This window comes from Nothoprocta perdicaria, unplaced genomic scaffold (assembly GCF_003342845.1).
Source record: "Nothoprocta perdicaria isolate Ctin4 unplaced genomic scaffold, notPer1 scaffold_31, whole genome shotgun sequence".
Lineage (NCBI taxonomy): Eukaryota > Metazoa > Chordata > Aves > Tinamiformes > Tinamidae > Nothoprocta > Nothoprocta perdicaria.
Window position 1 is genome coordinate 4133840 of NW_020455544.1, and position 22036 is coordinate 4155875.

Sequence of the window (22036 nt, forward strand, 5' to 3'; positions counted from 1 at the left end):
TTGTGCTTGCAGTATGAGGAGTGATTTGAGGAAGAGGAAATAGTGATGCTTCTTCACTATGATTCTCTCTTGTTCTCTGGATTTTGTTGGTGAGTTGTGCTAATATCTTTCTGGGKTTTTAGCATTAATACAAACAAGATTATTGAAATCTTTGTCCATGTTTAAATACAGTGGAAAAAAAATGTTCTAATTCTAATAAATTCAGGATGACGTTACTGGTATTGTTGTTACACACAAGGATCTGAGACTGAGCTCCTCAGATGGGGGATTTAAAGCRTTCTTGGGAGCATCTGATCTGTACAAAACATGTTTTCTATGACTTCAACAAGGTTTTGAACTGAGAAAAATTATTACCTTTCATATTAAAGGCCACYGAAAGCCACATAAATTTGGATCAGAGACATTTAATAGTAAAAATTAAATAGATCRTGAAGGAAGAAAAAACTTTCAAGGTAAATCCTGAAATACTCTTCTGTCATTCCACTTTAATGGTTGGCTTTCTAAGTCATGACATCCAGAACTGCTTGACTACGTGATCCAGTCCCTCAGCTGTTACATCAGTCTGGGGATGGCTGTTATTTGTCAAGAGCCATTGAAAGCACTGGAGACTTTGAAGCCAGCCAGGTTGACAACTTAAGCATGTCTGTAAATCTGTCTTCTCATGGCTAAAAAGATACCTGCATCCAATATTTCTTGTCTTTCTTTCGTAGGCAATCACATAGTTTTCCCGAAAATGCAGAACTGTTTGTGAATAGCTTGCAACTATTATCTCAGAGTTCTCTAAATATTGCATGCTTTCCTCAAGTACATTGCTAAAGTTAAATGCTTTTAATGAAAGTTTTAAAGAGTACTTAATGAATGGGGCTCATAACACTCTTGTAAATTTTTAACTTTATTCAATATATATGGAATACCTCTAAAATTTGGGAGTTTTATCAACCTTACGCATTTAAGCACTCAGTTGCATTTCATCTTCACCAGACAGGATTTCCTTCAAATAAGAAGTATACTACTACTTTAATTGGTTAATAAAATACCTTAATGGCAATTGTTTGAGTATATATAAATTATGTTTCTGTTAAAAGAAGATACTTCACTAGATACTTTTATTCTTTCAARTATGTCTGACAATTATGTCAATATGTTTGATGTATTTGACAAACATGTCAAAAATATGTATATATTTTATAACTTTTTGTTTTATTTTTGCTTTTATTTTTGCCATTAAARGCAAATAAAAACAATCTTAAAGACATACCTACAATGAAATTCTGATTTGCCAAGAGACTTTATAATCATGGCACCATTAGAAAATGCTTCTTGCTTTTGTAATAAGATTTYTGATATCTTGATAATGAAAATGACTTTTCTGTTATTCCCTATTAATAGTGACCTAAATTCCTCATTCCATATGTGCACATTCAAATATAAGTTATATTCTTGCTTGGATGATACATTTAAGTGCTTTACAGTTCCATATATAGAGGTTTTATAATCTATATGTATTTTTTGAAAAGCATGACTGATAATAAAGAAGAAAATCTGTTTATTTTCTTACTTGGGTGTATGAAAGCCTGTGAAAGGAGGAGGCTGTTATGCTTTCTCTGATGTGCTTAGGAGCCTTTTGGTTCCTGTTCCTGTAGAGAGATGGTGAGTAACACAAGAACACATGCTCCAGAAACCTGTAGCATAAATGTAAGTAGAGGTGTTCCTGATAGGAGCAAAGGTTCACATGCAATAGAAAGAAAACCTAGTGATATGAAAAGGGTCCAAAGGAGACTCTGTAGAATATAACCAYGTGTCCTTACCACAGGAGTCCCATTTTCATCTTCAGCTTCTTCATTTCTAGGATCAGCTCTGATGTGCTGCTATTTGCATCAGTAGCCTGTTAAATAAAAGCTCTCACCTGGGCTCTTGAGTTGGCAGCTACTCACCATAATTTGAGCATTGCACACCTAAGTCATTAGTTAAATCTTTCTTATTTACTTCTTTGTCATATATCTCATTTATATCATATAATCATATTCATAATTTGTAAATAATTTATATCACATATGTCACATTTTTTATGTATCCCATTTACATTCATTTCTGTTGGGTCTTGGAGTGGGGCTTTGTGATGAGTATAGATCRTAGGCATGATTTAGTCTAAATTGAACAGAAAACACATCAGAGGTGTTTATATTTGATGAGCCTAAAGATTATGCGTTTCTCCTTGCTGGACTTGCTACTGCTGTACTTTGTCTGTCTCATGCTTGGAAAGTGAGTTRTGGGTTTTCCCCTTAGAAAGCTACATTTAGAGCTGTCCTTTGACCCCTTCTCAGGACTCTCGGAGGACTTGTAATGGTTGTTCTGGGATCTAAGTTAATCCGCTCGGAACTGTGGCTAACTCAAAGAGTGAAGCCAGTGAAACTTAAATGGAATGTCCTTTTACTGCTACTCTTTCAAATAAAATACAGTGTATAGAGGGCTAATTGGAAATATACATGTGAAGTAGCTATGCCTGCTGTTACAGGTCTCCCCATAAAATTGTGCAGGAAGATGTTGTGCTTTTAAAAATACTGAATTTGTGAAAGAAATAAATATTACTTTATTCATACTGCCAGCATAAAATTAAACTCTTCTATAAGTGCTCACCAAAATAAATAAATAAATAAATAAARGTGTCATTTTCTTCCAGAGMTGTATCTCTATTTTCAGGAGAGCTATGCCAATTTAACCAGCAAATAGTTCATCTCAGATCTGAAAGAGTGGAGASGCTTGCCCTTCTGTGACAGAAAAGGGAGCTTTAACGAGATGGCTTAAATTTTTAGACTTTCMAAGTGGAACGCAAGTTGTTAAATACTCTGGAGTGGGGAGTGTCCAATTTTCTTGCAAAGTAGTCTATCAGTCAGCAGCAGCGATAAGAGATGTTTTTCTTTAGTAGTAACTGCCAGATGGAAATCTCTCCAATAGGCCCCTAATTTYGTTTTGTTAGTGAACAACAACAAGGAACAGTTTTACTAGACTGATGTCGTCTTTCTTTCCCTGAATCCCAATACTGAGTGTAATTAAGAATCTCTGGGCTCCGGTAACTGGTATAAATTTCTGTCTTTGGCATTGCTCTGCCTAGACTAATGAAGGCATCTTAAGTAAAATATTATCTTTTTCGGCTGCTGGAGAGGTTTTCCAGACCTTAGCTTCATGTCAGGCATATATCAACCCTCAGAGCACTTTGTATCCTTAGAGTATCCTGAGGAAAGAGAAATTCATCAAGAATAATAGTATTAATGAATGTCTAGAGGGCAACCATTCAATAAAAATGAAGAAACTGCAGGTACACAATCAGAGGTTTTAATTGATCAGTATTTCCTCGYAAAAGCAAAACCCCAAGAAATCGCTCATTGTTATGTTTGCAACATAGGAAGGTTTGGAAAATAATTTGAGTCCAAGCTTTTATTACTGACATTTGTTACTAACAAATGTTTTGTTTCCAGTTTTAGGTGTTTATRTTCAGACTTTGTGTGACAGTTCACATACTTGAAAGAAAAGGAAATGAAGYTTTTCGTGCTAAAGAAAATGATTTCTTATCTCCTTAGGGAAATTATACATTTTTTATATATATATTGCTCTGGAAATACCAGCTAAGATTTCTTTAAGAATAAACTGCACAGGGTAAGATGTTTCCTGTGCTTACACTTGTTTGCGTTTTCTGTTTCTGTATTAAGTGTGATATAACGTTGAATGTGAGGCTATGATCTGTAGATAATCTGGACCATATTTTAAAGGTAGCTTTCACCTAAGATTCTGCCTTCCATCAGTCTCAAAAAAATCTTGTGCTCAGTTGTATGCTTGTGTTTTGCTTTTGCTTAAATCTGTGATTCAGAATTAAGTACCTACTATACTGGCAGCTGGACAGGAAAGTTGGCATTCAAGTTGGCATTGGGAAGTCTTCTGTTACAGTCATTGCTATTTTGATTAATCTATTTATATATTGAGAAAATAAGTTGGCTAGTACTTTGAATTATTTCTATTTGTAGTATGTGGTAGAAAGAAATATAAAAGTATAGTCTGATGAGATCTACAATAATATTATAGTAATGGTAACATGGTTTTTATTCTAATTTCTGTAAGATAGATGTATCCAATTACTTAATTCAGAGTAGTTTGTTGAAAGTATTTTACTATTTTTCTGAGAATACTTAGACTTACTAAAAATCAGGCTCCTCTCAAAAAACCTCCGAACCAAATGTTTTCTTTTTTCCTTTTTGATTTGGCTGTTTGACTTAATTGTCATAATCATTTAAAAAAATACATATTTGAAATGTACTCTAACAGTCAGAAATTCTGTGTTGCTGGATCTATAAATGTTTGATAGAAAATAATTTTAAAGCTTAAAAACTAATTAGACCTGAAAACACCATTTTTATCAATAGAAATATGGAAAGAACAAAAAGCATAACAAAGGGGAATATATAGAGAGAAATAAAGCAAAGGCCAAGACCCATGASTCAAGAAAATCTGGGGATATTGGGTTACACAGAGGTCTCGTTCTCTGTATTTCATATGACTTCTCAGTTCTTTGACTGGCCAAGTGTTTTATAGGGTAACACTGTCACTCCTTCCTCAGGATGCTCATTAAGTAACATTAAGGAGTCTTGAGAAGTAGGTATCATCAGCATGATTAAAAACATTAYTTAAAGTAAATGTAACTTGTCAAAAACTGATGCTTTGAGGCTGTGCCAACTAGATAGGGTCTATCTTGAGGTAACCACTATTTCAGAGGGAAAGTTGGAGTTTATATCAAATCTTAGACTTCAGGTAATTCCAAGCAAACAGTGCAGTCAGAGAAGGGATGAGGCTTTGGTTAAACCCATCAAATATACTGAACTTGATTCCCAACTTTGTCTCCTGAGTTCCTAAGTGGTGTGATCCAACCAGCTTGGAGGTTCACAATTTTGCAAATGATCCTGCATTGAATGTTACTGATAATTAGGCATTATACTGTAACATGTATAATGGAGAACAATGAAGGCACCTTAAATATGACATTTCCTAACTTTGTGACTCTTCTGCATTCTTCTAATATTTGGTATGTTTGTTTAAAGTAAGGAGATATACAGCTGATGATTCCTGATGATAATTTTACTCTCTCTGAGATGCCCTTGGTGGATGGGCACTTTGCTCCCCCCCCCCCCCCCCCCCCCCACCATTTGTTNCCCCCACACCATTTGTTTGCAGTAGTGGATGGAAATTCACTTGGCTCAGAGATTTGAAGTTTATCAGTGACAGCAGCTGAAAGAGGAAACCCCTTGTACTCCTCAGGATACAAGAGTGGAATTTGGAGCAGTTCAGGGTTAGCTGTTCCTGGTGAGATTAATCATGTTAGTCTCAGTTTCTTTTCCTTATCAAATACAGGTCATCTGCTTCAGTGTTACCTTTTGTTATCTTTTCCTCGTGACGCCTATGTACTATTTTCTGTATATGAATATTATACCTAAAAGATAGCTGAATAGAGATTATAGGTTATGGAGAAAACATTGAGATATAGGCAAATGTTTTTACAAAAAGTTTTTGTTGTATAGTCTTTCAGTCTTTCTTGTTTTCCTTCTATTCCCTATTTTTCCTGTGCATATAGTGAATGACATTTGGAATACTTCTCATGCTTCTGAGAGAAATTATTTAGCTCCTTTTAAATCCTGCRTGAATAATCATGTTTCTTCTGGGTAGCTTGTTTCCTGTCTTTATGTTTTGTCTTTCTGACTGTACAAATTAGCAGGTTTGTACACATAAATTTGGCAGAAACACAAGTTTATCTTCTATGGAACTTTATATAGTTTAAAATTGAAAATGAGTTGGGGGAAAGAGAGTAGTATCTGAAATCTGGGTCAATGCAATGTTTTTCGGAGTAACTAAAATGCAGCCTTGAACGTTTCTTCCACAATTAAAAACAAATCTAGAAGTATTTTTTGTTAGATACTTCCTGAATGTAAGTAGAAATCTAAATGCTGTCACAGGTGCCTCCTTAGGAAGTACTTGAATGTGTGCAATAGTGCAGGGTCAAAATGAGAAACACTTCATTGCTATTTAAGTATTTCTGTCTGTCTCTGAGGCAAATATACATTCAGATACAGTTTTAAAGTTCCTTGCCTGATCCCTCGCACTGGGGACATCCAGTGTTCAAACTTCAAAGAGGAATGGAATTCAGTGGCCACTGTTTTCTGGCCAATGTCACCTGAATTCAGTATTTCGTTCTTGAATTTCATTCTTTATTTACTCTRTACAAGTATACTGCTCAATTCTCTGGTTTCACTGTAAATACTAGAAAACTTCAGAAAGCTTTTGATGAAAGAACTTGCAGCAGCTTGTGAAAGACAGAGGAGTTTAGGAAATTTTGTTTGTTGTTACATTCATYCTACAATACTACATTATTCATTAACATGCACATGGTAATAGTAGAAAAATTAGTATGGTGACTTTCTTGGCCCTAATATTCCTGGAAAGTTCATTTATACCTTTCATCAAAAATATGCCATGAAGTATTTTAACTAAGTTGCTTAAAAATGCATTGTGTTGATTATTCAACCTTACTTAGACATGATTTTATGAAATAGGGTAATCTGTTGCCTAGCACTGTCTTGGATAACAAAGGATCTAATAAGAGTTGCCATGGTAATCAAAGTTAGAGAAGTGCTTTTTCAGACAGGACTGAAGAAAATAGAGAACCTCCTGATTCTCAGGAGCAGAGGTCTGCCGCCAGGGATTGCAGAAGCCTGTCAGGAAAAGCAGGCAGATGCTTTAAAGTTTCACATTTAACACGGTCTGTCCAGAAACCCTTCTAAATTTTGTGGAAATCATCTTTCCCCCTATTTTAAACTCCTCTGTGTTCCAGATCTCCTAAATTTCAATCCTTTTCTTGGCATGATGCAGAAAGTAAAAGGTTTTTTTTTTTTTTTTTTTTTTTTTTTGGAGTCGGAAATGCTGAATTTGGGCATCTTGGCTTTCTAAAGCAAGAAAGATAGAGTCTGTAAAAATACCTGCCTAGGAAGTGCTTCAGGGACAGGAATGTGCATCTGCTTCAGAATTTAGATGGTAAATACCAAGGATGGCAATATCTTTGTCTCACTCAAGGCTGCAGAGAGATACATAAACAACCTGGAAATCTCCAGTGACAATTTCTCTTCTCAAGATATTCTGTAGCCTTTTTTATAAAGACTGACTTACAGCTAATACTATAATGCATAATAATATTACAAAAATAAAGATCTAACTGAACTTTGTTTCAGCAACGGAGTTTAATTTGCTTTGGAAAAGTAGGTGTGAGACAACAAGTTSAGAGCTTTTCTTTAGGAGAGAGAACTGGCGTTTTAGGAAACACTACCTTTACATGATTACAGGGCAGGTGAATTGAAAGTGCAGATTTAATTCTGTTTGGATATATATTGTTTAATGAGTTCATTAAATGTGAGGAGAAAAGAGGATGATTTTCAATTAGAGAGAAGCTACGGTGCTTTGTGGACAAATGAGCTGTGCAGAGCCCACACTGTAGAGCTGCTAGAAACCTAGGGCAAGATAATTTCTGAAAGAAGAAGAAGAAAATAAAACAACGACAACAACAACAACAAAACCTTAGTCACACAGTGAAACAAGGAACAAATCAGCTTGATAGCCAGATTTAACAATTTTAGATACAATGCTAATGTAGAACATCACACTTTTAAATCTGGATTTGTAGAGAGCTAAAATACTAGAAAGATGTTATTCATAGTTTCTAAAAGCAGAGGATGACTTTTTCAACATTCCAAATATAAATGTAACAGTCATATTCTACAATAATAAAGAAGTTTTTACAATAGTAGCTCAAATCAGCAATGTACATACATTGTAATGCACAATACAATATTTAAAAAATTCTGTTGTGCAAACATTTCTGTGGGTTGGAATATAAAATTGCTGTAGTCAATATTATTACGATAAACAGTTTTACATTGAGAAAAGACTATCAGTATGTGAATGAATGATCAATATTCATTATTAATCAATTTTTCCTTTTTTTTTTTCTCTTTCCCAGATTTACTTTGCTTCTTGGAAAGCAGAAATATTTTAATTTAAATCCCCTACATGCAGCACATGCAGCAATAATAAAGAGTGAACAGGGAACTGAGCAATTCATCAAGAATTCGCTGCCTGAAATTTATTTGCCTTACATGATTTAAGCAAATATTAATAAAATTCAAAATCTGTTCACATCTGGTCTTGGGCGGAGAATTGGACCAAATTCATTAGACTATATTTGGAAGAAGTAATTTGTCCTGCTCTAATTAAAAATCCACTGAAGTAGTGATCACAGAACAGTATTGTATTGGAATTAAATAGAAAATAATAATTTAAGACTTAAATTGTGTGCATCAGCTTTCCCATTTGGCTATACCGATGAGCCAAATTGTACTTAAAATCATAAGATTGACATTTTTCTTCAGTTTGTATTAGGAGATACAGAGATTAGGAGTGAAGGGCTTGGTATTTCAGTAAAGAAYTTCATTTAAACACCACGTACGTGGAATGCAACATAGTGGTTTAAGGGAGAAATACCCATACTTAATAGTGTGTGACTTTGAGGCGTCCAGTTTTAAGATTCATGTAACATACTTATTATTTAGAAAGTATTGAACTATTTTAAAACTGATTGCCTTTTTTAGCTTAATGTTTAGTCACTTTTATACAGGTAAATTAAACATGCCTTGAAGAGTGCTTGAGAATTTAGGCTTCCTGGCGTTGACCATTTCTCATTTAAGCAAGTTATGCAAAGTCACTTAGCCYTCAGTGCAGAGTGGCTGCCTGCAGGCTGCCTATTAAGAATGCTCCAGCTGATGTACTATTTCTGTGACTTTTTGTGTGATCGTTGGTTACCAAGGCTAAATCTGTACTGGGGCAATTTCTGAAAGTTTAGTGATATGAATGGTTACATTTCAGTGACTGGGGATCTTATTGGGCACCATTTAAAGCACTAATATAAGTAAGTTCACAACTGTGATAACTAATTTGCATGCTTGTTGCTTTAGGAATTCAAAATGGTTAGTAATTTCTGATCATTTTTGTAACATAATGCTTCACATGTAAAAATTCTATAAACCTTATTCCATTTGCCTCCCTCTTTAAAAACCAAACTTCATAATGTGGTTTTATGATTTATTTTCATAAAATAAAGTATGTGAAACTAGTGAGCTTAAAGCAGACATCAAGATTCTTAAAGGGTAACTCAATTTTTCAGTCTGTTAAGAGTTGGATATACTAGCATTTTTTCTTCAAATTTAACACTGAGGTTATGCAAGAAGGCTCTCTACAGCAATCCGCATAACCTAGAAAATGAGTTCAGATCATTACTTAATTCAGAGAACTTTTACTTCCTCCTTTACTTATGCCTAAAGCAGCTAAGAAATATTTGAATTATACTTTTGTCAGGAGTTGCTACTTTGGTGTTGGCCTTACACACTTAGAACATAACTGAAAGTGTAGGCATTTAAAATGTCAAAAAATTTAAATCTCTTCCAATAAATTAAAACTATGTAATAGAAGATGAGGAAAATTTTAAGCAAGTTAAACCTCGTGGCAGTTAGAATCATGTTAATAATGAATAAAATGAGTGGAGATAGAGACTTAAAATTAATCCAAATTCAAAAAAGCTTGTGATAGTGTGTGTTTTTGTGTGCACGTAAGTAAATGTCCCATCTCTCCCTAATAGGGAAGGATGGTTGTGCATTGTAAGCCAGATTTGATTGTCAGCAGAAAAAACATATCCCCACTGTATGTGTGTGTTTTTTGTTTTTCCCCAACTGTTTCAGAAGACATCCTGAAGTCCCTAGCCACTCTTTGCTGCTACAAAACTGCTATATCAAGAATATTTCCCTTGATTAAAGAATGAGTCAAGTAAATTTGCCCCACTGTTCTAATTAGCAAATGTATCACTTAGTGCAAAGATATCCCACTAGTAACATTATACAGCTCTGTGATTATACTCATTCATAGCAGGGAAACCACATACTGAGGAAGAGAAGGCAAGGGATTGTGGCTATGACTTATGATACCTAAGCATTTAAGACTGTATAAAGCCTTCAAGTTAATTTGACTTATAATGTCAAGAGGAAAAAGAAAGGCCTGCTACATATGTAAATACGTATAACCCATAGATATAGTACCATCATTTTCCACCATTTTAACAAGAACGTAAGCACTTACTGTAGAGAGAAGTAATAGCATTGAGAGGTAGCCAAAACTCACTGCGTTGGTGAGATTAAGGATGCGAATGAGGATGGCATGAGCAGTGTGGTATGTGTGGTTAGATGTCACAGGTTGAAGGCAGAAGGAAACTGTTTAAGCTATCATTTAAAAAAAAAAAAAAAAAAAAAAAAAGCCCTCCTTCCTTCCTTCCTTCTGGGTTTGAACACATTATTTTAGTTATGATACTTTTTGGAATGCTTTACAAGTACTGGATCTTTTGCTTCCAGATGTTGAACAACTACTGTAATGTTCTTAGAGTCTTCTACCTTTGTTTTTAMGCTTCTTGAGCAGGAGAGTTGGACTAGATGATCTCCAGATTTTCCTTCTGACCTCAGCCCTTCTCTGATTCTGTTCTTACCAAACCAGTAAGTTTTAAAGACATTTGACATGTTTTTATTTTCTCATGGGACTGAGTCAATTAAGGTACGTTTTACTGCTTTTCCTCATTAAAAAGCTTTTTTTTTTTTTTTTTTTTTTTTTTTTTTTTAAGAGAATTAGACTGGCAGAATGGCAGAAGTCTCATGTAAAGGATCAGAACTAGCTGACAGAAATGCAGGCCAGTCTATATATTTGCAGGCAGAGCAATGAATACCTGGCATTGGCTCTAATAGTTCTCAATAGCTGCAACAGTCCCTGACACAAACTCTGTCAGAAGCCTAGGAGATCAGGGGTTACTTTAATGCCAGCTTGATACAGATGGATGTGTTTTGTTTCCCCTGAAAATTCCTCTGCTCTTACAGAAAGCCTGGTTGCAAGCTTTGTGTCCCATTGAGCTGGCAGTCCTGATCCTGTGAACCTCCCATGTTATTCAGTCAAGACAGTAAATCCACCGAGAATTAAATACCTAACAAGACTAGACTGGGTATTTTAAGAGTGTAGGGGAGGTAACAATGAATGAGGAAGTTCCATGAGACAATGACCTGATGTACAACTGGACGTGKTGTAAGCAGATAGCCACTTGCAACACCTATTTGTTGCTAGAGCTTAGATTTTAACTGGGATTAATGAGATGTGTTATTCATTTGGGCCCTTCAGTTTAAGTCTAAGGAACCTTTAGTGACTTGATGTAGCTGTGCACATAAAGAAATAATTGTTATGTAAGGTAAGTTAGGTGATATTAACAACAAAAATAAAGGAGCAGTAGTAAAAAYAGGGAAGTTTCCCTGTGTTTATTGGATGTGCTTTTTGATCTGTTTTTTTTCTCTCAGAATATTTCTAACTAGTATCCAGTATTTCAAATCAGAAGAATAATACTTATCAAATAAAGCACAGTTTGCTTTAGTTCTTTTTGCCTCACATTGCCTCTGCTTGTAGACTTGATAATCCAGTCACATCTGAATATTTCAGTTTTACAATCTGTCCAAAATATAAAACTTCCCGATGCACCTGTTCYTCCATCTATTATGCATTATAAATTGTCTTTCCTACTCTATCATTTGTTCTATTTTGGAAGCTTACCCACTGCTCAAAAGGTGTTTCTACAAAGTTATAGCAATGAAAGAAATATTGAGTAAAGACTGTACTAGAATTGCAAACATTTTAAACGAATATTTCATCTAAAATCAAATGTACAGTTCTTATTGCGTTTTGTTGCTGCACAGATTGCAAGACTCATGTTCTTTCCCAACGTAACATCAATGAGCTATTTTCTCCAGCAGCTGCTCACAAGTTTGGTTTGTTGTGACTATTAACCCAAAGGAAATCTACTTCAGTGTTGGATCTTACTGATGAAAAGACTAAAGGCATCTTGATTTCTTGCAGTAACTGTTTGCCATTTTGCCATTTTCTGGTTAAAGATACTTATATTAATATCAAGTGACTAATAACTATAATTCAAACAAGTCTTGCAAACATTTTGTATTGATTTTCATAATCAAATTGACAATTTCTTTCATGTGTTTCAAGTTGATTTTGGTTTTGGAGTTTTTACTGCTGCTGCTCTTAACAAAGAGACCTGGATGGGAATATTTTGCCCATTTTTACCTTTTTTTTTTTTTTTTTTTTTTTTTTTTTTTTCTTCCCTCTAGATTAGTAAGAATTGCTGTGTGTATACCTGCCTGCATACATTCCATCCAGGAATTTTGAATGCTTGGAAGTTGGTCTTTCTAATCATCTGTGAAAACAGCAGAAGCAAAAGTCCAAAGTAGTAAAATCACCAATAATGTAGTGCTCGCTATGAGGGCTTGCCATGTCTGAAGCGGCATCATTGGCTTGCACGGGTTTGCCAAGAACCTCTCATGCCAGRGCCCTGCTGAGACACTCAGGCTATTTATTGTTTCCCAGTCACTGTGCCATTTTGATTCACAAATCTATGAATCCATATGAATCTACAGATTCATAGGTACATAGACATGTTCTATAAGGAGTTGGTCACTTGCAGACTCTCTGCAAGGTGTTGTTGAAGCTGAAGCTTTGAGCAGTGCAGGGGAGGTTATTGTAGAGTGCTGGGAAGCACTTTGTTCACTTTCAAGAGATTCTCTTGCTTTGAACAGGGCAGCCCAGACCTTCCCTATCGGTAAGCAATATTAGCTACAAGCCCAGTATTACCATTCAGGGTGAGTAATGGTGGCAGATCCCGGCTCTTAGGGGGCCACTTTCCTGTGCTGTTCGCTTTAACCGTGGTCTTGCTGAATGCTTTGCTTGCCAAAAGCTTCTTTCCCTGGAAGTATTCTAAGCAGCCTAAAGGCTGAAATGCTGACAGAAAAATGCTTCCTTTAACCAGTGCTTTCATTTCTAAAAGCATGCTTCTTAGGGCAACTTTAATTCCAAATTAATTCCGAAGGGTGTGCTTCCTCGTTACCCTTTTCTTCCTTATCTTTTTGGTGCACACATGTATAAACCCCAATAAGTGCTTCCATTTTTTTCAAGTCCACCAATCAGGGCAGCGCTCTGGAGGTGGCACCCTAGTACTGGCAGAAACAGATGATGATGTCAATTTTTTATAAAGAGTTCCTGTATTATTGCAAATTTTGCCATTAATAGAAATGTAGTTTTGGATCCAACTCTTTAAAATACACACAGACTTCACTTTTGAGTCTGACAAGACTGAGATGTTAATTGCAGACATCAAAAGAGCAAGACATGCTCTGCCGACAGTTTTGTTTCCTTTTATAGTCTCAGTTTTGTTCACTGTCGTCAGTCATTTCCTGAGGAGTGCAGGTGAGAAACACTAGATMGAACTGACTACAGACTAAAGTTATGCTTTGAATGCTCTGTTTAAGGAGAATTAGTTTATCTGTGCGTTTTTTCTTAGAAGAGATTTTCCAGACTCATCTGGAAACTGGATCTGCTGAAATGTCAGCTTGTTTGCAGTTGTGTCTAAGAGAAGTCTAGACTTTTCCATAAAGTCAGTGTCCTTGAGCAGCTGCCTGATCTGTTTCAGCTCCTTGCTGAGAAACTCTAATGCAATGGTCAAATGCAATTGAGAGTTTTTCTGGCCAATAGCATTGCTTTGCTTATAATTAGTACAATATTCTTTCTATGCATATTTTGTTATAGCTACTAATATACACAAGTTTTATGACTTTTTTTTTAAAGAACTTTCCCCCCATAGTACAAGTTTAGTTTTTATAGATCAGAACAGATGGTGTTTTAGAGTGAAGAAGTGCTAAACCTCTATGAAGGTATAGTTACTGAGATATTGTGTGGTGACAGATGTTAGTAACAGCTTATGAGTTTCTTTTTTTTTTTTTTTTTAGTTTTCTTTATTGTAACTTTGTAGTGCTTTTCATACAGCTTGAAACAACATAATCCTATTTTCTTTCAAAAAGTTGAAGCTTGGCTGCTGAATTTTTGTTTCATAGAGATCCTCAGAGGTTCCTAAAGTTTTCAGTCACTCTACTACTTAAATTTGTCTCTTCCAACAAGTATTAAAAAGTGTTCAGTTACAGAAGTAAAATCTAATAATATATAACTTTATTTTTGCAGAACAGAAAGGATACATCTAAAATCAACAGTCACAAACATCCTGAAGGCAGAAAAGGAAAGTGAGAGAAGAAATTGACTTTTGTACCTTCACAGCAGACTTGAACTCTGACAGAGCACATGGAAAAGTGAATTCTTAACTGACAAGTCTTCGCTGAGAATGACCCTGTTAGCCAGAGAAAATTAAATCAGGCAGTGTTAGTTGGAGTGCTCCGGCTGACCTCAGCCTTTTACAGATAGTTGAGAAGCTCAAAAACGTTTTGCACAACTGAGCTGAACAGAGCCTGTGAATGCATAGAAAGATGAGGTCTTTCTTGCAGGATATTTTTGTCTGCATTGAGTYAGGCCTGACTAGTGGCTAGCTGTTGCTGCAGTGGGCTAAATAAGGACTGTTATGCAGAAAACTTTCAACAACAACATCAAAATGCCAACTAGCAGCAAGAATGGATTATACTGATGAATTCTTTGTGTGTGTGCGTGCGTATGTGTGTGTATTTTTTTCTTGGTGCGTTTTTGTGATTCCTCCTGTGACCTAGGTCACTAGACGCCTGGATGATATTGCCCTCTGAGAACTGGGGCCGATAAAGCTTTCAAGGAAGTGGGCTGAGTCCTATTCTCTACAGGTTTCAGTTCAGCAAAGCCCTAGAAGTAACAGGTGTCACCTGAAGGAAATCTGCTTTAAAGAGGAGAGTGTGGATGTATGAAGTAGGAATAGGTTTTGAGGTTGTGAGATTCGCCCTAACAACGTGAGGATGGGCTTCTAAGGAAACCAAAACCAAGGGCTGTCTCAGAAACAGCAGGATCACAAACTGTAAATATGAAACAACTATTGAAGATTGTCTATATAGGCAAAATGGAAATTCTGATGGATTAGAGTCCAAGTGATTGTGTGGCTAGATGAAGTGMAGACGTCCAAGTTTGCGAAGAGAGTGACCTGGTGTGGAAATGAAGTCRATTTTGAGTGCAGATGTAGAGATGACAGACAACAAAAAATTATCAACAGTCACAAAAATAAATGTATAGAAGAATGAGTGAAGATACTTTCAGATGAAGGAATGCATTTTGAAGAACCTCCTAATTTTAAAGAATGGAAGCACTGAAGATGAATTTTCTCTACAAATTTTTGAGTTGGCTTATTTTCTCTCACTGGAAAATTCCTACGGATTTCTTACAGTCTTTGATGGCATTATATAATGCTATAGATGTGTGGCTATGAAGAGCAAAACTTAAATAGAAAGTTGGTTTTAGGATTAAACATTATTAGTGTATTTTACTCAAGTGCTGGCTGTAAGGAGATATTGACCAGCCCTATGGTATATAACTGCTATCAGGAGCATTGGAAAGCTTGGAAGCAAGATTGTGCATCTATCTTACCTCAGGGAAGCGTCAGTTTTGTTGCTTTTTGGCAAGGAATCAGCAGATGCCTGCAACAGTAGTTCTGAAGTGAAGTTGTGGGCAACACAGGAGCTATCTGAGTAAGTATCAAGATTTCTTTCAAAATTATTATACAGACCACAGAACTGGAGCTTTGTCTGCAGCAAAGATTTAGAATTAGATTCTTCATTAGTGTTTTGCAAAAGTACAGCTTTGGTGACCTGCTTAAAGGAGAGATTGTGATTGTAATGWTGTCCTTGTTGAAACTTCCATTAATGCCATGAGGGAAATGAAAGATGTGGCAAGAAAAGTTAAAGGGGAAGTGATGATCATTATAATAGAGGAAAGATGAATTTGAATACAAAGTGTAAACAAAATTACTATTGCCATTTCAATGCTTATGTATCAATGGCAAATAGATTATCAGCAAGGAAAAGCATCTTATAGCCATATACTGTATCTTTGTGGGTAAGAAGGCACTGGGTGAAAGGTAGCAAGCATTAAGTGGATAAAAACGTRTGAAGATTTTATTTGGATGGGTAAGATACAGAAGCCTGATAGAGGGTATCTTGGTGACACAACACAGTGAGCTCTGTGCTGGATTGTTTTATTAAAGACTAGATTTGTGTCTTAGCCAATATCATGTCGCGTTGAGTTATGTAAATCCCATCACAGAAATGCAAACACAATGCAGCAGCAACATTCTTTGGCATGGGCTCTTCAGCTATTTTGCTGAAACCAATTTGATGTCTTGCTGCAGATTGTTTTTCCCTTGTGGCACAACTGCACTGCTAGTTGAATTCAGGTCTTTTTTTTACTGAATTATAACGATATAAACCACATAGTCTAACTGTAATATTTATTTTTCTTAAGTGCAATTCCTTAGGAAAAACAGAAAGTGGGTATCATGGTAAATCATGAAAACAATATTTTGCAGTACAGGAAGCAAATAACAAATTCTTACTTAGCTAACAAATATTTAATGCGTAGGACAAAAATCCTTGCCAATAGTAGGATAGAAGYATTCGTATAATCACTCAGTTTTTCTCACATTTACCTCAGGGGCAGAAAGTGCTAAGTGCTAACTAGCTGGCTACTGAGCTCAGCAATACCATYCAAATCAATCAGATGCCTCTTACTGGTGCACTCAGCCCAGTGCATAGAGGAGGAAAAGGACTGCATGGATTATGTCATTGCTTGCCATAAAGTGGACGGGAAGAGGGCAAAACTAGACAAGTGGTGGGGAAAAAAAAGCACACAGAGCCCTCTTTCCTCTTTGCAAAACTACAAAAGAGGGATCCTTCTATAGGAATAAGGGTGGAGAACAGTGGGGCAGTTTAGGAAGAGTTGTGGGTGGCCCAGTGGAAACTTGTTCTCTGGTGTGACACTGTCTTGCTGCCAATTTCTCATTTGCTTAGGGGATCTTTGCTGTAGTTATAATCTRGTCCTGAGCCATAATACAGCCCTGCCACCTATGCAATTTATTTCAGATTATGCTTCTAGTGATGAAAATTTAGGCTGTGAGCATAGCTTTCTGCAGCAAGTTAAAATGAGTCCTTTAAACTAAAATGTCTACAAGTATTTTCTTTCCCACTCTGTAAGATGTAAGCTAAGATAATAGGGAATTTTMTGTCAGCTTTTTAGGGCCTACCCTTTCCATGGCGCCTATTTTGAACATCATAGAAATGGACTTTTTAAAAAAGTCAGTGTTAAACTCTGCAGTGCACCTAGAGAAAACTTAACAGAACATGAAGACCACAGCATAATGTTTTAAAATTACATATATTTGATCTTATTTTCCTTTGTGATAGCTGTTATGATAAATTTGAAGTCATTAATCAGTGTAAGAAAATGATCTTAGCAGCATTTAGTTTGTTAATATACTTCTATTTTACTGCCATTTACTTTCACTTACTTCTGAGGTCACGTGTATTGAATTGCACTGTGACACTTATTACTCATCACTTTGAAGCCACTTTATTGTAAAATAAAAATTAGAAGGGTGTGTTGGGAAAGTCCATATTGCCTTTTTAAGGGAATACTGCATCAGAAATATTTTCATGAGTACTTTCCAATAGCATTATTTTCTTACCTCACATCCTCCTGTTCAGAACATTTTGGTGTCGTAGGTTGGTTTGACGCTAATCACATATAACAGTTGTCTGCAAATGTGCAGCACCGCTGTCTATTAAGATCTGTAAAAGCACTAATAGCTCCCGGAACTGTTTGCTGCAGGAGCAGGGGGTTGATGGCAGCTGTTGGCAGTGATGAAAACGGGCATCAAGCTGAGACAGCCAAGCTTCTGTCCTGATGTTAAAGGATTTTCCACCTTCACAGAAGGGAGCTAATTGCAGTACTGGATCAATAATCCAGCTTTCAAGTCACTGGTTCAGGTCACAGGTGCGATGATTTGGTCAGCCCATGGGTGTTAGCGCACCTGAACCATGCATAACTTTACAACCCTATCACAAAATAATAATTTAGTCCTTATTTGTCCCTGTGTTGAGAGGTCTCATGGTTAGTTTATTAAGCCAACTCCAAAGTGTACTAACATAATTTAGGAACTTACTAGAGCTGTGTAAAAATGCATTTGCAATGGCAAACATTAGATATTTCTAATGCATATAATCCTTATAGTCTTTGAGATAATGAGTACAACAGTGTCTTCTCATGCGCTTCCTTAGCTTTGTGAGAAGGGGTGATGAAGATTGGCCAAACAGATCTGAGTAAATTTGGCCCTTAACTATAAGAGTACCAAAACCCATGGTATTTCATAGACTAAGCCAACATTTTGTTTGAAACATATGTCACGATTAAACATGTTAAATATTTAAATGAAATTCAAATTGAACTATTGTCTTTTTCCGTATTTTTGCTATTTCAATTAAGTTTAATGTTTTATTCCATCTGAAAATATTGTAATTAAGATTAAAAATACAGTAATAGATATGTTATAGCCTTAGGTAAGGGAGGCAAAAAAGAAAAAAAATCTGAAAACCACTGTGTTTCAACTCTAGTGTAAACATGATCAACTTTAAATATGTATCCGTTGTTAGTACAGTCAAAGAGAAGAAATAATAATAGAGAGATAACCATTGTCCAGCAGGATTGACTATTAAGGTCAAATGCCAGAACAAAAGCCTTTAGTGAYCTTTACGCCTCTGGAGCCCTGTGTAGAGTACCAAAGCCAGGTGTACGTAAGCAGGAAGGTAGCTGGCCCCAGTGAAATCCAGAACACTTTCTGTATGTTAAACCCATATCTGTCATATCCCTGAAAGGTGTCCAAGTGCTTTCCCTTGCAATGTTTGAAACAGAAAATTCAAATTCATTTTTTTTCAGGAAACAACTTACTGCTTTACTGAAAGTCACTACTCAAAACCCCGTCAGTCCTAATAATCTTTAGCTCTTGAATCCTTACTGGATTAAACATAACACAGGAGCTGAGCTGTGTTATTGATGCTGCAGTAAGACTGAGTCATGCCTGTGTATTTGCAGAAACAAATCTGTAGATATTCCATCAACTTAAAGGAGTTTTCCGGTACCACCCATGTTAAGTAGAAGCTAGGTAAGGGTTGCCAATATTACAAATCAGATTTAGGTGACAAAATGAAGTACTGCTTTAGGAGTTGGGCTCTTTTGTTTGATTTTAGTTGAATGTTTAATAATTTGTGTGACTCTCCAAAATAATAACTTGGAGAAAAGCAATAACAAAGAAATTGAAACTGGGCTTATAAATTGCAAAACTTGGCAGGACAAGTTCATATCAGTTACCACATAAAGAAAATTGCTTTGCGGTTTGTTTTATTTTCACTTTAATGGCTGAATTTTGTAATGATAGTCTGAGTTTTAAAACTTCTGGAAAAAACATTGTAAAGGAATCCTTTGTTACAAATGGGGTAAAGCAAAACGCATGTCAAGGTCTTCTTATGGATGTCTGTCAAATTTGTTTGGCTTCTCGATAAGAACTATTAAAAATTTATGTTGTAAAGAACCCCAGAATTCAACTTTTCGTATCACAGGCCTTCTGTTACCAGATTAATTTATTTGAAAAATTAAATATCCATAATGCAATTGCAGAAAAATAGCAGGATTCAAAGACAGAAAAAGTAAAGCATGCCAATGACATGAGCTTCACCCTCTCTTATGAAATATCGCTGTTGTTCTTGGGGTCAGAGGAATGATCGCTTTACTTGCAAAAGAGCAATGAATCATCCGTGGAAGGCCTGAGAAAAAATGAGCTTTCAGCTACCCATTACTTTATTATTAATCAGAAAAGTTATTGCCTTATCTTGGAAACCTCCACTCCATCTGGAAGTAACTGCATGGCTGAAAGCTCTACGGAGATGTGCTTCAGTGGAAGGAATACGTTTATGTGAAGGCATCGCACCTGTTGTAGCATGCACTAAGCTTTGATTTCATGGTCTCGGGCAGACAGCCCAAATCTCACTCGGTACAGCTTTTCCGAGGAAATGGCAGTGAGGAATGGATGAATAGGAACTTGATATACTGTAACACCCAAAGATTACTGGCTGTATTTTAATTCCCTCGGTTGTTTGGAGGTTTGTGCTAGGATTAAAACCTTACTCTAAATGACAGTATAATGATACACTTGAATATTTGCCTCAGTAATCTTTTGTGAAGAGTGCATTTAATTTGCTTGAAAACAGCCAGCAGTTGGTTGCTGTATTTAAATCTGTGCACAAACGAAGAGACTGATGTTTCTAATGTTTAGAGTTAAACACTTTAAATAATTTTAAAGAAAAAAAAATGGCAAATTTGAGTTTAAGAATACCAGATTGGTAGACTCTGAAAGTGTCACTAAATTGTCAAACTAGAGCAAAGTCCCTAACGKTATCCAGCTTAATACTTCCACCCAACTCACTCACAGACATGGAGTTAAAGGTTTACCTTTTTGTCAAATTTGGGCTGACTTTTCCCAGAAATGGCAAAAGGCTCCTGTTTGACAGTTCTTTGCCAAATTTTAAAACCTTTCAGAGAAGAATAGCAATACTAAAACTGCTGAGGCAAAGGATTGATCTGTGAAGCCACTTTAGTAGWTAAGTTCCCTAATCCTAGTCCCCTAAAACAAAAGAATCACCTTCATAGACAATACAAGTATATATAGCAGAGAATAATTCTAAGGACTAAATTTTGGAAAAGTTACATGAAACTGAAAAAGAGCCTTGAAAAGGGAAAGTGCTGTGATACAGTGCTTTGCCTCATGTATTTATTGGGAGTGCTACACAAATAGGATGAGCTTAATCTATTTATGTAGTGCTATGATTAATTGTTATTTTGGTTCACTTGAGGAAAGAACATACGAATGTTGCATACAGTAGCAGCTAGATAGTCCTCATTGTTAGGACTTTTTTTCCTACAAAGTTAAATGTCACTAATAATTTTACTTATTTATGGTGTTGGCAATTTTTTCTCATTTAGTTGTTTATGCTATTACTATACCTGAAGAAAACATCATTATTAAGGCAGATTGCATTATTAAGGCAAAAAATCACTTGGGATGGCAGCTAGTTGTATCATAGCATTGTATCTGGTCTGCTAATGCTGAAACTATGATTTAACATATAAGCTCATCTAACTTAACTGGTTAAAGATGGGCAATGACTTTTAGTCAAATATATATGCTCCTTAAAAAGACTTTATTATGGTAAGTTCCTTTTTTTTATTTATTTATTTTTTTTTTAATTTCTATAAACATATGGTATCCTGCAATGTGTTGGCTGTCACTTAGAATCAGTACCTTTATAGATTGTTCCAGGTGGACCCACTGTTTCAGCGTTTATCAACATCAAATAAAAGCTCTGAATATGTATTTAGAGAAAATTGATGATATAAAAAGCATTCAATCTCAATATTTACCAACAAAAAGCTAATAGATGTATAGAAAAACTTTCAAATAGGGGAAAAAAAAAGAAAAAAAGCAAGAGAAAGGAAAATGCCAAATACTCCATGTCCTAAGGTGCTATTGACTTTGCGTGGATTTAGCAATTTATTCCTTTAAAGCAAGAATATATACATGATGATAAAAGCATTAGTTTGTATATTACTTTCAGTGGTAACAGTGGAAGAGAACAGCTCTGCCTCTTTTTTACTCTCATCATACCATCCCTTTTGTTTTATGTAGCAAACGCAGAAGATGACGCAAATGTAATAAATGAATTAAGTCATCTGGAAGCTTTCTATCAGGTATGTTCCACTAGTAGAAAATAGAAATAATAACAAAGTAGTTTGATAATACTTTCACATATTTTGTGCTTTGTTATCATCATAAAATAGTATACTGAGTTAAGAGAATATCAATTGAATGAAAAAACTTCAAGGTATTCAATGCATGAGATAAGATTTAGGTTGAAATATAGAATATTTCACAATTACAATTGTTCCATGAACCAGTTGGGCCTGTCTTTTGTACCTGAAATCAATTTTCTCCATGGTCCCTACTAGACAGTACTCAAGCTTTTTA

The 22036-nt window shown here is 35.7% G+C and overlaps 1 long non-coding RNA gene across 3 annotated transcripts in view; it reads left to right on the top strand.

The window, feature by feature from the left end:
• The window catches only part of LOC112950119, a 72513-nt gene that overhangs the window by 612 nt on the left and 49865 nt on the right, over nt 1–22036 (top strand). For all 3 annotated transcript variants that reach the window (XR_003249955.1, XR_003249954.1, XR_003249956.1), the window contains exons 2-4: nt 13–89; nt 14185–15656; nt 21698–21759. This is a non-coding gene — a long non-coding RNA (uncharacterized LOC112950119). The remainder of the gene's footprint in view (nt 1–12; nt 90–14184; nt 15657–21697; nt 21760–22036) is intronic.